General features: G+C 47.0%; 1 pseudogene; it reads left to right on the forward strand.

Annotated features, from left to right (window-relative positions):
• Positions 1 to 1,670: 1,670 nt before the first annotated feature.
• Positions 1,671 to 14,335, forward strand: part of LOC141977960 (ceramide synthase 4-like) — a 61,885-nt pseudogene continuing 49,220 nt past the window's right edge.

Here is a 14,335-nt window from a genome sequence, read left to right on the forward strand (position 1 = left end):
GACTAGGGACCGAATGGCTAGGCAGCAGTTCTGCGGAAAAGGACCTAGGGGTGACAGTGGACGAGAAGCTGGATATGAGTCAACAGTGTGCCCTTGTTGCCAAGAAGGCCAATGGCATTTTGGGATGTATAAGTAGGGGCATAGCGAGCAGATCGAGGGACGTGATCGTTCCCCTCTATTCGACACTGGTGAGGCCTCATCTGGAGTACTGTGTCCAGTTTTGGGCCCCACACTACAAGAAGGATGTGGATAAATTGGAGAGAGTCCAGCGAAGGGCAACAAAAATGATTAGGGGTCTAGAGCACATGACTTATGAAGAGAGGCTGAGGGAGCTGGGATTGTTTAGTCTGCAGAAGAGAAGAATGAGGGGGGATTTGATAGCTGCTTTCAACTACCTGAAAGGGGGTTCCAAAGAGGATGGCTCTAGACTGTTCTCAATGGTAGCAGATGACAGAACGAGGAGTAATGGTCTCAAGTTGCAATGGGGGAGGTTTAGATTGGATATTAGGAAAAACTTTTTCACTAAGAGGGTGGTGAAACACTGGAATGCGTTACCTAGGGAGGTGGTAGAATCTCCTTCCTTAGAGGTTTTTAAGGTCAGGCTTGACAAAGCCCTGGGTGGGATGATTTAACTGGGAATTGGTCCTGCTTCGAGCAGGGGGTTGGACTAGATGACCTTCTGGGGTCCCTTCCAACCCTGATATTCTATGATTCTATGATTCTAACCCTGATATTCTATGATTCAGGCACCTCACCCCACAGAGGGACTCTACAGTCATCCTGCTTCATTTTCCAAGTTTTGCTCTCCATTAAACTCACACACCTAGGAGTTATAAAATACCATTCCCCCTCTTCTGGCCTGATTTACTGAGCCATTACAAAGTAAATGCATGAGAGGGACTTAGGCAATGCAACTCTCTGTGGGCATCTCATTGCCCTCTGCACCCTCGACAACGCTACTTGCCTGTAAATTTACCTGCATTTGAAGGCTGAGATGTCTGTGCTGATTGGGGAGCAGACTGAACTGTCTGCCAACAACATTGTTTTGTTTGGGTTAATATAAAAAAACAAAAAGGAGCGAGCAACTAGACAGAGAAAAGGAGAGAGAACAGCTACCCGCTCAGGCACGGGGCTTGGAGGGATGAAGAGGACACCCAGCCACTGGTTAGTTAGAGCTCCGGCAGCAAAAGTTTGGGAACTGCTCATCTAGAACAACAGGTCCCAAAGAGCAGGGTGTGCCTCTCGGGGAGTTTTGGGGGCAGGGGAAGCACAGAACAGCAGAAGTTCAAGTCCCCCTTGCTGTCCTGCTAACACAGAGGCGTTGAAGAGGTGGGGGGGGTCTTAGCTTTCAAAAAAGTTTGGGACATGCTGTTCTAGAGAGTGAGGGTTATTGTATCAATGCCCCTTTGCTCATGCTGGGGATAATGATAGCCTGGTTCTGCCAAAATCAGGGCGCACGAGTGATGCAACTCAAGCATTTTAGGTCTTGAGCCAATAGTTTTCTATAAAGGGTCTGTCTGATAAAAATCTACTGCTGGCTCAACAGTGTGTTGGGAGCTGACTGCACCCGCCTGTTTTCCTTTAAAAGGATGGTTGGTTGTTACATTCCCATACAGTAATACCTCCCGTCTCACTGCCGGTGATTGTGTGACCTGGTGTAGCCACAGCTCATGCTGTTTTCTGTTCCATCTAGGATGGTGCTGTCTCTAGATAAATGGTTTTGGTGGCATGAATACTGGTTCCCACCAGGATTCACCTGGGAGGACATGAAGGAATCTGGGAGTATCTCATACCCCAAACCTCGAGATCTCCTGAACATCATTCCCTATGCCCTGCTCTTAGTTGGTGTCCGATACCTCTTTCAAAGGTAAGCCAGTTTTTTCCCCATTGCACTTACTTGATTCATCTCACATTTTACTGCTAGTTTTTCTTCAGGCACTCTCCCTTTCCACTGCTTGGTGGTGACTGAATGGCGGAACTGAGTCCTCAGAAGTTTATATTAAGTTAAAGTTAGTCAAACAACCTTAGTGTTCGAAGCTGTTTACAGTCAACATAGAAACTGAACAGCAAAGTCTATTGTGCATATGCACCTCATTGATCTAAAGCAGGGATTCTCAAACTTCATTGCACCACGACCTCCTTCTGACAACAAAAATGACTTCACAACCCCAGGAGTGGGGACTGAAGCCTGAGCCCGCTGGAGCCCCACCGCCTCAGGCGGAGGGGTGGGAGGCAAAGCCAAAGCCCAAGGGTGGGGGGCCTGTAATCTGAGTCTTTGGGCTTTGGCCCCAGGGGGTGCAATTTGGGCTTTGGCTTCGGCCCCAGGCGGCAGGGCTCGGGCTTTGGCCTCGGGCCCCAACAAGTCTAAACACCAGCCCTAGCGACCGCATTAAAACAACGTTGTGACCCACTTTGGGATCCCAACCCACAGTTTGAGAACGACGGATCTAAAGTATAGACTAAACAACGTAATCTAAAGAAACCTAGCAGAAAGTCATAATTTTGCATGTATGAAAAATATAATGCCACTAACTTCAGAGCCATTGACATTTCCTTCAAACTCAATTTATTCCTTTGATCACAATGAGATTAACAAAATAAGCCAAATTTCAACAAAATTGCTTTAGCCACTGCTGCTCAGCAATATGTAAAACTTTTTATTGGAACACATGAGAAGGACATTAAGTTTAGGTTCAATTTTTCACTTAAAGTAGTTTTTCCATTTCCAGTCAACCACTTTGTTTTCTCTGAAGAATACAATGTATTTTCCCCAAACTTTTGTCAGATTATCTTTAACTAAAGATTTGATTTGCTGAAGTTTTCAACTTAACATTTTACTTAAGAGTTTAAGAGCTAAAATGTATTAAAAATGGGATCTTTTAAAAAAAAGTTTCCCCAAATTTCAGATCACTTGGCTGGTTTGCTATGCTTCGAACTTCCCACATAGGGAAAATTAGTTTCAAATGTGCATTTGAAAAACTTAGCAAAAAGAACAGGAGTACTTGTGGCACCTTAGAGACTAAAAAATTTATTGGAGCATAAGCTTTCATGGGCTACAGCCCACTTTATCAGATGCATAGAATGGAGCATATAGTAAGAGGATATATATACATACAGAGAATATGAAAAGGTGGAAGTTGCCAGACCAACTCTAAGAGTCTAATTAATTAAGATGAGCTATTATCATCAGGAGAAAAAAACTTTTGTAGTGATAATCAAGATGGCCCATTTCAGACAGTTGACAAGAGTGTGAGGATGCTTAACATGGGAAATAGATTCAATTTGTGTAATGAGCCAGCCACTCCCAGTCTCTATTCAAGCCTGAGTTAATGGTATCTAGTTTGCAAATCAATTCACGTTCAGCAGTTTCTCATTGGTGTCTGTTTTTCTGTTGCAAAATTACCATCTTTAAGTCTGTTATTGAGTGACCAGAGAGGTTGAAGTGTTCTCCTACTGGTTTTTGAATGTTATGTTTTCTGATGTCAGATTTGTGTCCATTTATTCTTTTGCGTAGAGAATCTGGGCTGCCCACTCTCCCACATGTATTGGGTAGGTGCTTTTGGCCCCTGCTGAAGGACGTCTCAACTCCACATCTGTCTGTCCCCTGCCTAGCAATTAATTCTACCTCATCCAGTCCCCACCCCTCATCAGTTCAGCTCCCAACCCCTCCATTGAGCCCCCAGCACTCCACCCAGCCCTCACCTCCCATCAGTTCAGCTCTCCTCAATTCACACCCTAGCCCCTCTGTTCAGCTACCTCAATCCCCACATCCATAAGTTCAGCCCCCCCAGCCTCACCTCTGCTCCTCCTGGCACAATTCCCTAGCGTGGGTGCAGTTATATTGGCATAAAGTTGCTTTATATCAGTACAGCTAGTCCTGTACAGGAGGGGGAACAAGCCAGTTATCAGACACCTTTATACCAGAATAACTACATCCACACTAGTCAGTGGGAATAGTGAAAAAAATCACACCTCTAACTGAAATAGTTCTACCCATACCCAACTGTATAGACCAGGCCCAGTCCCATAGGGATGATTTCTGGACACACAGGCCCAGATCTTAAAAATCATTGGCCATTTGGGCCTTTCCGTTGATGTAATTAACTGCATTACAAAGCTGGGATTTCAGCACTGAAACACCCGAAAAAAATCCCTTGAGCCCTTTTTGTTAAATAGGGCCTTACTTTTTCTTTAAATAAGTTCTTACTTTAAAAACCTAATTAATTTTCAGTGTCCTAAAAACAAAGGGTCTGGTCAGTATTCACATTATTTTCAAGTCTCCCCAGGAAAGCAGGTAAAGGGGCTTGGCGGAATATTTTGGGGGAATAGGGACTCCAAGTGACCCTTTTCCTAAATGTTTGTGTAAATCACTTAGTGGTGGCAGCAATACCGTCCAAGGACAAGAAAATAAATTGTACCTTGGGAAAGTTTTAACCTAAGCTGGTAAAATATAAGCTTCGGGGGTCTTTCATGAGTGTCCTCACATCTGTACCTCAAAGTTCAAAGTGGCAAGGAAACCCTACGAGGGCCTGAGGGTGAGGACAAAGATAATAAAGTGCCTTGTGTGGATGGTGTGACGCTGCCAGACTAGGTGCCAATTTATGCCAAGGCCCCTAGGTCTCAATTGAACACTGACAAATGCATAGTTGGAAACCAGTTGGCTCACCTCTGTGTTAGCATTGGTAAAACAGATTTATAAAAATGCACTTAGTGTTTAGACTTTATGAAATTCTTGTAAGTTGCTGCCTGCATTTATCTGTGTCCCGTGTTATAAGGTAATATTTAAGTGTTTGCTCTGTAATTGTAAAAGTGTTTGCTCTGAAACTGTAAATCCTCCCGTCAGGAGAGAAGCATTACCCAGTGTGAAATACTTGTTTGCCACAGGAAGTGTTATCTCCTGTCCAACAAAAGAAGGCCCATAGACATCAGACAAACCAGTGTGGAACATCAGAGGACAAAATACTTTGTTGATTGCTCCCCCCACACCCATGAAAAGGAGATGTGCATGGGGACTTATCCCATCAGCTTGAACTCTGGAGGAAGGGAATAAAACTCCCAGACAGAAAGAAACTGCGTCTCTATGCTGCTTGGACTTTGAGAGGGCAAGATTTCTAAGCATAAGCAAAGGATCCCCAGCTACTCAGCCTGGGTTGGCCCTTGATTATTATAGAGCTTCTACCATCTTTTGGAACCTAAGACCGTAACTCATTGCTGTGTGTATGTTTACTTGCTTTAACCTTGTAAAGAACTCGCTTAGTTCTTTTCCTAGTTAATTAATCTTAGTTAGTTTATTATAGGGTTGGCTATGAACCTTGCCTTTGGTGTGAGATCTGAGGTGCACTTGACCTGGAGTAAGTGATCAATGCTTTGGGACTGGGGGTAACTTGAATATTGTGGTGACTTTTGGTGTAAGGAACCATCTTTCACAAAGGCAGGTTGTCTAGGTGGCAAGACACACCATAGTGCCCAATGGGACTGTCTGTGACTCCATGTTAAGGCTGGTATAGTATTTAAGGGGTTCACACTTGATACTTGGTTGGTGAAATTAAAGTATAGAACTCACAGTCACTTTGGGGTTTGTGTGCTGGTTTGTAACAATCTGCCCTGAGGTTGGTATCCGCGCACTTGAGCAACTCCAGATAGTTTGACAAAAGGGGTGGTGGGAAAGAAGAGAGCCAGTCACTGCAACTGGTTGCTGGGCCAGAAACTGCTCCTGAAAGTGGAGCCATGCTTCTTGTGATGGAGTGTTGGTGAGGGTGTCATGATGTCACAGGCCTGGTGCTCTGGAACTGCTCTGTATGAAGCCAGACAGGACTCTGAGTAGCATGACTCCCCTCAGGGCACGTTGTCCAGAGCAAAAAGCCTTTTTGACTATGGCCTTCCTGGGTCTGACCTTGGACTATTCAGCACCCTGCTCTCACTGTGCACACTCTGCAGCGGGTCCACCTGGATGGGACCCCTGGGGGAGCCAGAGAGGCCCCGCACCCAACTTCGCAGTCAGCAGTGACTCTCAGCCAGCGTGTGACACAGAAGATTTATTAGTCGAAAGGAACATAGCGTAGAACAGAGCTTGTTAGAACAGAAATCAGGAACTTTCATCAAAGGCCATATTGGGGGGGATTTAGGTCTGGCGCCCTGGACTCCTCACTCTGAGTCCCAAATAGTAGACAGACTCGATTCCAGCAGCCCGACCTCCGACATACCAGTTGCCCCATCTCTGGTCTTTGTCTTGCTTCCCTGGCAAAGTGTCACCTGCTCTCATCTCCGTCCCGGTTCTCAGGTTATGAAAGGCATCTGCCATTGCTTACAGGCAGGCAGCTGGAGCAACCTCACCTGTCCCTGAGGGTCTCAGCAAAAGTCACACACCCTTATTCTGACCACCTAGGCATTGGTGTAAGACACAGGGAAACTGAGGTACACACAGTGTTCATGCAAAACAATAAGACTCACATATGCTCACATACAACATAAGGGGAAAAACCCACTTCATCACAGGGGGATAGGGTCCAAATGCCCCAGTGAACTGGAGAAAAGAAAAAGGAAAGAGGCCAGAAAAAAAATTATACTATTCAGAACAGCAGAGCAAAGATGTTTATAACATTTCTACACTATTGTCTGTTTTCCTTTTACTAGGCACTACTTTTCACAGTGGAACGATATGTTGCATGGAGCCACAAAATTGTTTATTTTTAAAAGAAAAGTTAAGTTTCCAGCCCATACTCTAATAGCAATGAGCCACTCCAGGTGCACATGAGTAAGCTACAAAGGCACTTGGCCTTCAGCCTCGTTCTTTATAATGCATTCAAGCAGGCACCAGTTGGTAAGAGCTACTTAATCAGGAAGTTATTTGCCACGCAAAATCTACTAATTTATTAACAATGCTACTTACTATGTGCCAGTAGATGGCACTCTTTCTCTTAACAACTTATCAGCTGTGTTTGAAATAATTTTTCCTGCAGGAAGCTTCTAATTGATTCCAAATGTAAATTTTTGTTTTGACTTAATATGTCATTTCAGTTTTTTGAAATTTTAGTTCAGTTTTTCAGTTTCAAAAACTTAAACAAAACATTTTAAACTGAAATGAGCTGGCTGAGTAACAACTGAAAGCCAAGAGAGGGTTCATGACTGAGAATTCCAAGTCAAGAGAACTGTCTCCCTCTCACCCAGAGTTAAGTGCCTAATTACCTTAAGGGAGAGGCCCCACCCCACTGACTCCCTGATCAGCATACTGGCCTCAGGGAATCCCACTCTCAGGATATGTCTACACTTGCAGAGTTTTTGCGCTGTAAGTTTCACCAGTGAAAGAAAAGCGCTGGTTTGTGTACTCACTTAATTTCTCAGGCATCAGAGAATGTTTACACTAGCAGCATTTCCATCACTGATGAGAGCAGCACTGTAGGGCAGCTATCCCACAGTGCAGCTCTCTTGATAGATCTTGTGGGAAGGGGTGGGTGAGCGTAAGGCATTCTGGGTCCCTGCTCAGTGCCCTGTGCTGCCCTGCTTCATGTCCCAGCAGCCCCGTTACTTCCTTGTTTCTTTCAAGGCATTTAAAAAAAAAAACCTGCTGTCTGGCTGCTTTCTCCACCACATCTACAAGCAAAGGGAAAGGGAGTTTCAAACTTCCCAGGGTTTACAGGGGGAGGGGCGGACATCCGTTTACCTGGCATCACAGCTGCGGAGATGCTGGTCAGAGTGGTCACTTTTGGAACTCTGGGCTATCCTCTGGAGGCCAAAAGGTGTTTACACAGGTAGAATGTGTCTTCACTTTCACAACAGCACAAAAAGAACAGTGGAAAGAGCTGTATGCGTCTCTTGAAGGTGGTTTTCTTTTTGTGGTGAAACTTCTGAGTGTCACCGCAAAAAGTCATTAACAAGTGTAGACGCTCCTGCGGTTTTCGGGCAGAAAAGGGACTTTTTGTGCTTTAAATGGCAAGTGTAGACATAGCCTTAGGCACCAACTCTCCCCATGCATTGTATAGAGAGCCTGGGCGCCCAGTTAGGGACTGTGGATTCCACTGAGCAGGCAGGCTCCTAAAATGCTCAGTGTCGCAATGCCTAATTCCCTTTGTGGATCTAGCTCTCCAGGCTTCAGGTCCCTGTCTGTTAAATGGTGGGAATGACACTGCCCTACCTGACGAGCATTGTGAGGGAAATATGTTGAAGACTGTGAGGCATTCAGACACTGTGGTAAAGGGGGCCATGTATATCCCTGAGATTGCTACGTGGACTGAGAGCAGCTTCTTTTCAGGCTCATTGAAAGGAATGGGAGACGATGGCCATTTTGAATATGAGAACATGCATAAGTGTGATGCTAGCAATCATGAAAAACTTTTATTTAAAAAGCCATTAAGCTTGGGAGAGTCATGCAGCTATGAGTTGGTGGCTTTCAGCACCTCTGGTTACATGAGTCCTGTGCAGGACCATTATCATCTCTCTCCTTTTGGCCTGATCCAAAGCACACTGCAGTTCATGGACAGATTCCTAGTGAATGCAGCTGGCTTTGGATCAGTCCCCTTGTGTCAACAAATTCAGTCACCTTTTCCTCAAAATTGACACCAATTACTAGGCCTGAGTTATGACCACTCTGTTACTCCAGTTTTATGGCAGTGTAACTGTTGATTTCACCAACAAAGCCTGGAGTAATGCAGTCGTGATTCAAGCCCACAATCTTATTCAATCAATGAGTTGGCAATATTTTTTAAAGCAAATCCCAAAGGCCACTCTTAGACTAAAAATAGTCATGAAGGATATTTGTTTTCTAGAGAGCTGACTTTTGGCCAGGCAATGCTTCAGTTATTCTTTCAGCCCTGATTCACTTGCTCTCTCTCAGTAATTGTGTCAGGTCACTTATTATTGTATAAAGCATTAATGAATATTTAGTCCACAGCTCAGGCTCAGCAGAGTCCAGACTGGCTCCTGTTCACTCTGAATTAGTTAGGCACCTAACCTCGTGGCCTGAATGGGCCCATCAACTCCCCTCACGAACAGGCCAGCCCGCAGCACGGGACCATCTGTCTCATTGGGGGCTGACATAGGAAAGAGACAGTCACGTCTTGCTCAGAACTTTACTTCAGATTTTTGAGTTTTATTTCACAGATTTCCTCGTGGTTATAGCTTGGGTTTCACTAGGAAATGTGGGGACATTTGTGTGGGACATTTGTGATGTTTGCTAGGAGTGCTTCCCCTCCCTGCTGGGCTGCTGGGACATTCCAGGTGCTCTTACCTCGGCCATTTCAACACTACAACCTGTGGCTGACAAGTTACATAGGCATAGAGCCAATGAAGTTGTATGTTGCTCAGGGGCCTACATACATGCATAGATGACTCGTGCCTCATAGAATCATAGAATCATAGAATCATAGAATATCAGGGTTGGAAGGGACCCCAGAAGGTCATCTAGTCCAACCCCCTGCTCGAAGCAGGACCAATTCCCAGTTAAATCATCCCAGCCAGGGCTTTGTCAAGCCTGACCTTAAAAACCTCTAAGGAAGGAGATTCTACCACCTCCCTAGGTAACGCATTCCAGTGTTTCACCACCCTCTTAGTGAAAAAGTTTTTCCTAATATCCAATCTAAACCTCCCCCATTGCAACTTGAGACCATTACTCCTCGTTCTGTCATCTGCTACCATTGAGAACAGTCTAGAGCCATCCTCTTTGGAACCCCCTTTCAGGTAGTTGAAAGCAGCTATCAAATCCCCCCTCATTCTTCTCTTCTGCAGACTAAACAATCCCAGCTCCCTCAGCCTCTCCTCATAAGTCATGTGCTCTAGACCCCTAATCATTTTTGTTGCCCTTCGCTGGACTCTCTCCAATTTATCCACATCCTTCTTGTAGTGTGGGGCCCAAAACTGGACACAGTACTCCAGATGAGGCCTCACCAGTGTCGAATAGAGGGGAACGATCACATCCCTCGATCTGCTGGCTATGCCCCTACTTATACATCCCAAAATGCCATTGGCCTTCTTGGCAACAAGGGCACACTGCTGACTCATATCCAGCTTCTCGTCCACTGTCACCCCTAGGTCCTTTTCCGCAGAACTGCTGCCTAGCCATTCGGTCCCTAGTCTGTAGCGGTGCATTGGATTCTTCCATCCTAAGTGCAGGACCCTGCACTTATCCTTATTGAACCTCATCAGATTTCTTTTGGCCCAATCCTCCAATTTGTCTAGGTCCTTCTGTATCCTATCCCTCCCCTCCAGCGTATCTACCACTCCTCCCAGTTTAGTATCATCTGCAAATTTGCTGAGAGTGCAATCCACACCATCCTCCAGATCATTTATGAAGATATTGAACAAAACCGGCCCCAGGACCGACCCCTGGGGCACTCCACTTGACACCGGCTGCCAACTAGACATGGAGCCATTTATCACTACCCGTTGAGCCCAACAATCTAGCCAGCTTTCTACCCACCTTATAGTGCATTCATCCAGCCCATACTTCTTTAACTTGCTGACAAGAATACTGTGGGAGACCGTGTCAAAAGCTTTGCTAAAGTCAAGAAACAATACATCCACTGCTTTCCCTTCATCCACAGAATCAGTAATCTCATCATAAAAGGCGATTAGATTAGTCAGGCATGACCTTCCCTTGGTGAATCCATGCTGACTGTTCCTGATCACTTTCCTCTCATGTAAGTGCTTCAGGATTGATTCTTTGAGGACCTGCTCCATGATTTTTCCAGGGACTGAGGTGAGGCTGACCGGCCTGTAGTTCCCAGGATCCTCCTTCTTCCCTTTTTTAAAGATTGGCACTACATTAGCCTTTTTCCAGTCATCCGGGACTTCCCCCGTTCGCCACGAGTTTTCAAAGATAATGGCCAAGGGCTCTGCAATCACAGCCGCCAATTCCTTCAGCACTCTCGGATGTAACTCGTCCGGCCCCATGGACTTGTGCACGTCCAGCTTTTCTAAATAGTCCCTAACCACCTCTATCTCCACAGAGGGCTGGCCATCTCTTCCCCATTCTGTGATGCCCAGCGCAGCAGTCTGGGAGCTGACCTTGTTAGTGAAAACAGAGGCAAAAAAAGCATTGAGTACATTAGCTTTTTCCACATCCTCTGTCACTAGGTTGCCTCCCTCATTCAGTAAGGGGCCCACACTTTCCTTGGCTTTCTTCTTGTTGCCAACATACCTGAAGAAACCCTTCTTGTTACTCTTGACATCTCTTGCTAGCTGCAGCTCCAGGTGCGATTTGGCCCTCCTGATATCTTTCCTACATGCCCGAGCAATATTTTTATACTCTTCCCTGGTCATATGTCCAACCTTCCACTTCTTGTAAGCTTCTTTTTTATGTTTAAGATCCGCTAGGATTTCACCATTAAGCCAAGCTGGTCGCTTGCCATGTTTACTATTCTTTCGACTCATCGGGATGGTTTGTCCCTGTAACCTCAACAGGGATTCCTTGAAATACAGCCAGCTCTCCTGGACTCCCTTCCCCTTCATGATAGTCCCCCAGGGGATCCTACCCATCCGTTCCCTGAGGGAGTCGAAGTCTGCTTTCCTGAAGTCCAGGGTCCGTATCCTGCTGCTTACCTTTCTTCCCTGCGTCAGGATCCTGAACTCAACCAACTCATGGTCACTGCCTCCCAGATTCCCATCCACTTTTGCTTCCCCCACTAATTCTACCCGGTTTGTGAGCAGCAGGTCAAGAAAAGCGCCCCCCCTAGTTGGCTCCCCTAGCACTTGCGCCAGAAAATTGTCCCCTACGCTTTCCAAAAACTTCCTGGATTGTCTATGCACTGCTGTATTGCTCTCCCAGCAGATATCAGGAAAATTAAAGTCACCCATGAGAATCAGGGCATGCGATCTAGTAGCTTCCGTGAGTTGCCGGAAGAAAGCCTCATCCACCTCATCCCCCTGGTCCGGTGGTCTATAGCAGACTCCCACCACTACATCACTCTTGTTGCACACACTTCTAAACTTAATCCAGAGACACTCAGGTTTTTCCACAGTTTCGTACCGGAGCTCTGAGCAGTCATACTGCTCCCTTACATACAGTGCTACTCCCCCACCTTTTCTGCCCTGCCTGTCCTTCCTGAACAGTTTATAACCATCCATGACTGTACTCCAGTCATGTGAGTTATCCCACCAAGTCTCTGTTATTCCAATCACGTCATAGTTCCTTGACATCACCAGGACCTCCAGTTCTCCCTGCTTGTTTCCAAGGCTTTGTGCATTTGTATATAAGCACTTGAGATAACCTGTTGATCGCCCCTCATTCCCAGTATGAGGCAGGAGCCCTCCCCTCACAGACATTCCTGCCTGTGCTTCCTCCCGGTATCCCGCTTTCCCACTTACCTCAGGGCTTTGGTCTCCTTCCCCCGGTGAACCTAGTTTAAAGCCCTCCTCACTAGGTTAGCCAGCCTGCTGGCAAAGATGCTCTTCCCTCTCTTCGTAAGATGGAGCCCGTCTCTGCCCAGCACTCCTCCTTCATGGAACACCATCCCATGGTCAAAGAATCCAAAGCCTTCTCTCCGACACCACCTGCGTAGCCATTCGTTGACTTCCACGATTCGACGGTCCCTACCCAGGCCTTTTCCTTCCACGGGGAGGATGGACGAGAAGACCACTTGCGCCTCCAACTCCATACTGGGGGGCACAATCTAAAGCGGAGGACACATAACAGCCCCACGTACCTCCTCTGCCCAGCAACCCCCGCCCTGCACCCAGCCAGGGGCCACCGCGCTCTGCCCGCCCCACTAGAGTTACCTACAAGGTGTGGGGGGGGGGAGAGAGTGGTTGTCCTTCTCCCACTGCACCTCCCCCCCCCTCCCCTGCCCCCAGCATGTTGGGCCACTCTCCCTGGCAGGCAGGCCCAGATGGGGCGTGGGAGGGAGCTGCTTCTCAATGGCTGAAGCTTGCTGCTCAGGGTCACTGCAGCGCAGCAGCTGCTTGAGAGAGAGCCTGGCTGGGGAGGTGGCAGAGGGCTGCCCCCAGCCTGGGACCCACTGCCCAGCACAGGAGCTGAGCAAGCCGGAAGCCTGCTGGGAGGGAAGGGGACTGACACTGACTGCTGAGATCGCTGGGTAAAGCAGGTTTGGGATGACGAGCACAGAACTTTCAGATGTGCGAAGCCACATTCCTGGAGCCGTGCCCTGAGCTCGCCCCAGCCCGCCCGTGCAGGGACACCAGAAGGGGAGCTGCACTGACAGTGGAGAAGAGAGTGGTGATGGCACTCTGGAAACTCGAAATGCCAAATTGCTACCAGTCAGTGGGAAATCATCTTGGAGTTAAAAATCCACAGTGGGGGCTGTTGTCATGCAAATGCGAAGGGTCGTTAATCGTCTCCTGCTACTCAGGGCTGTGACTCTCAGCAATGTGCGGGACCACAGATGGATTTGCAACAATGGAGTTTCAGAACTGTAGTGGGGAGATAGCGTGCATATCTCTTTTTGGGCATTGGCCACGAAGTACACCACCAGAAAGGGCTACTTTTCTATGGTTTTGAAGCATTGGTGGATCACTGCGATGCTTCACCAAAAATCAGTGTGGGTTGATCAGGGAAGGTGCATGGCATCTTTAAGAACACAGGACTGTTCAGAAAGCTGGCAGCAGGGACAGTCTTTCCTGACTGGCAGAGTACCATTGGAGATGTGGAAATGCCAATAATGATTCTATGGTCACAAGTTCATAACTGCCTTGCCTCATAGCAAGAACACATGCGTAGGGTAGCCTTTCCTTCGTACAGCTTAGGTCTTTGATTTTGAGAGACCTTGGCTAGATAATCAGTCAGACCCAGATTCTCTCCTTGGGGTGTAGCTTCAAAAGATTGAGCCTGGAGGTGGGGATTTGCGCTCACCTCCCCCGGTATTTCCTAGGAAACCCAGTGACTTTTGTTTGTCCTGACATTTTTCCCTTGTCTGACACATCATTTAAAATAGCCCTTGGACATTCAAAACACTACGAGGGTTTACATTGCCCGGGGCGTGGCATACAGAGACCTCAGCCTGCTTAATGCCATGGCAAATACACCATAAAACCCTTTCAGTCTTTTATTAAGGATAAAGAAAAGCAGGGAAAACAAGTTAAAGCATTTGAAATGTAAAGTATTACATCAGGCTTTCATTTTAAAAACATCCCTTGTTCCCTCTCCCTTTAGCTGAAGAGAGTCTGTAGAAGGGGGAAACACCCTTGTCAGACAGTCTCTTAGCTGGTCTCACAGATGGTGAGAACTGTCCTTTGGGAAAAAGAAGAAGTGAGCTGAGTTGGGCTGGAGCCATTGTTCTTGTTGCTGTTGTTAGAGTCCGACCCCAGGTGGTGTCTGGGATTCAGCTGGAGCCGCTGCAGGTGGTGGTGTCATCTGGGCCCCGCTCTCTGGCCCCGCTAGGTCAGAGCA

This window comes from Natator depressus, chromosome 25 (genome assembly GCF_965152275.1).
Source record: "Natator depressus isolate rNatDep1 chromosome 25, rNatDep2.hap1, whole genome shotgun sequence".
NCBI lineage: Eukaryota > Metazoa > Chordata > Testudines > Cheloniidae > Natator > Natator depressus.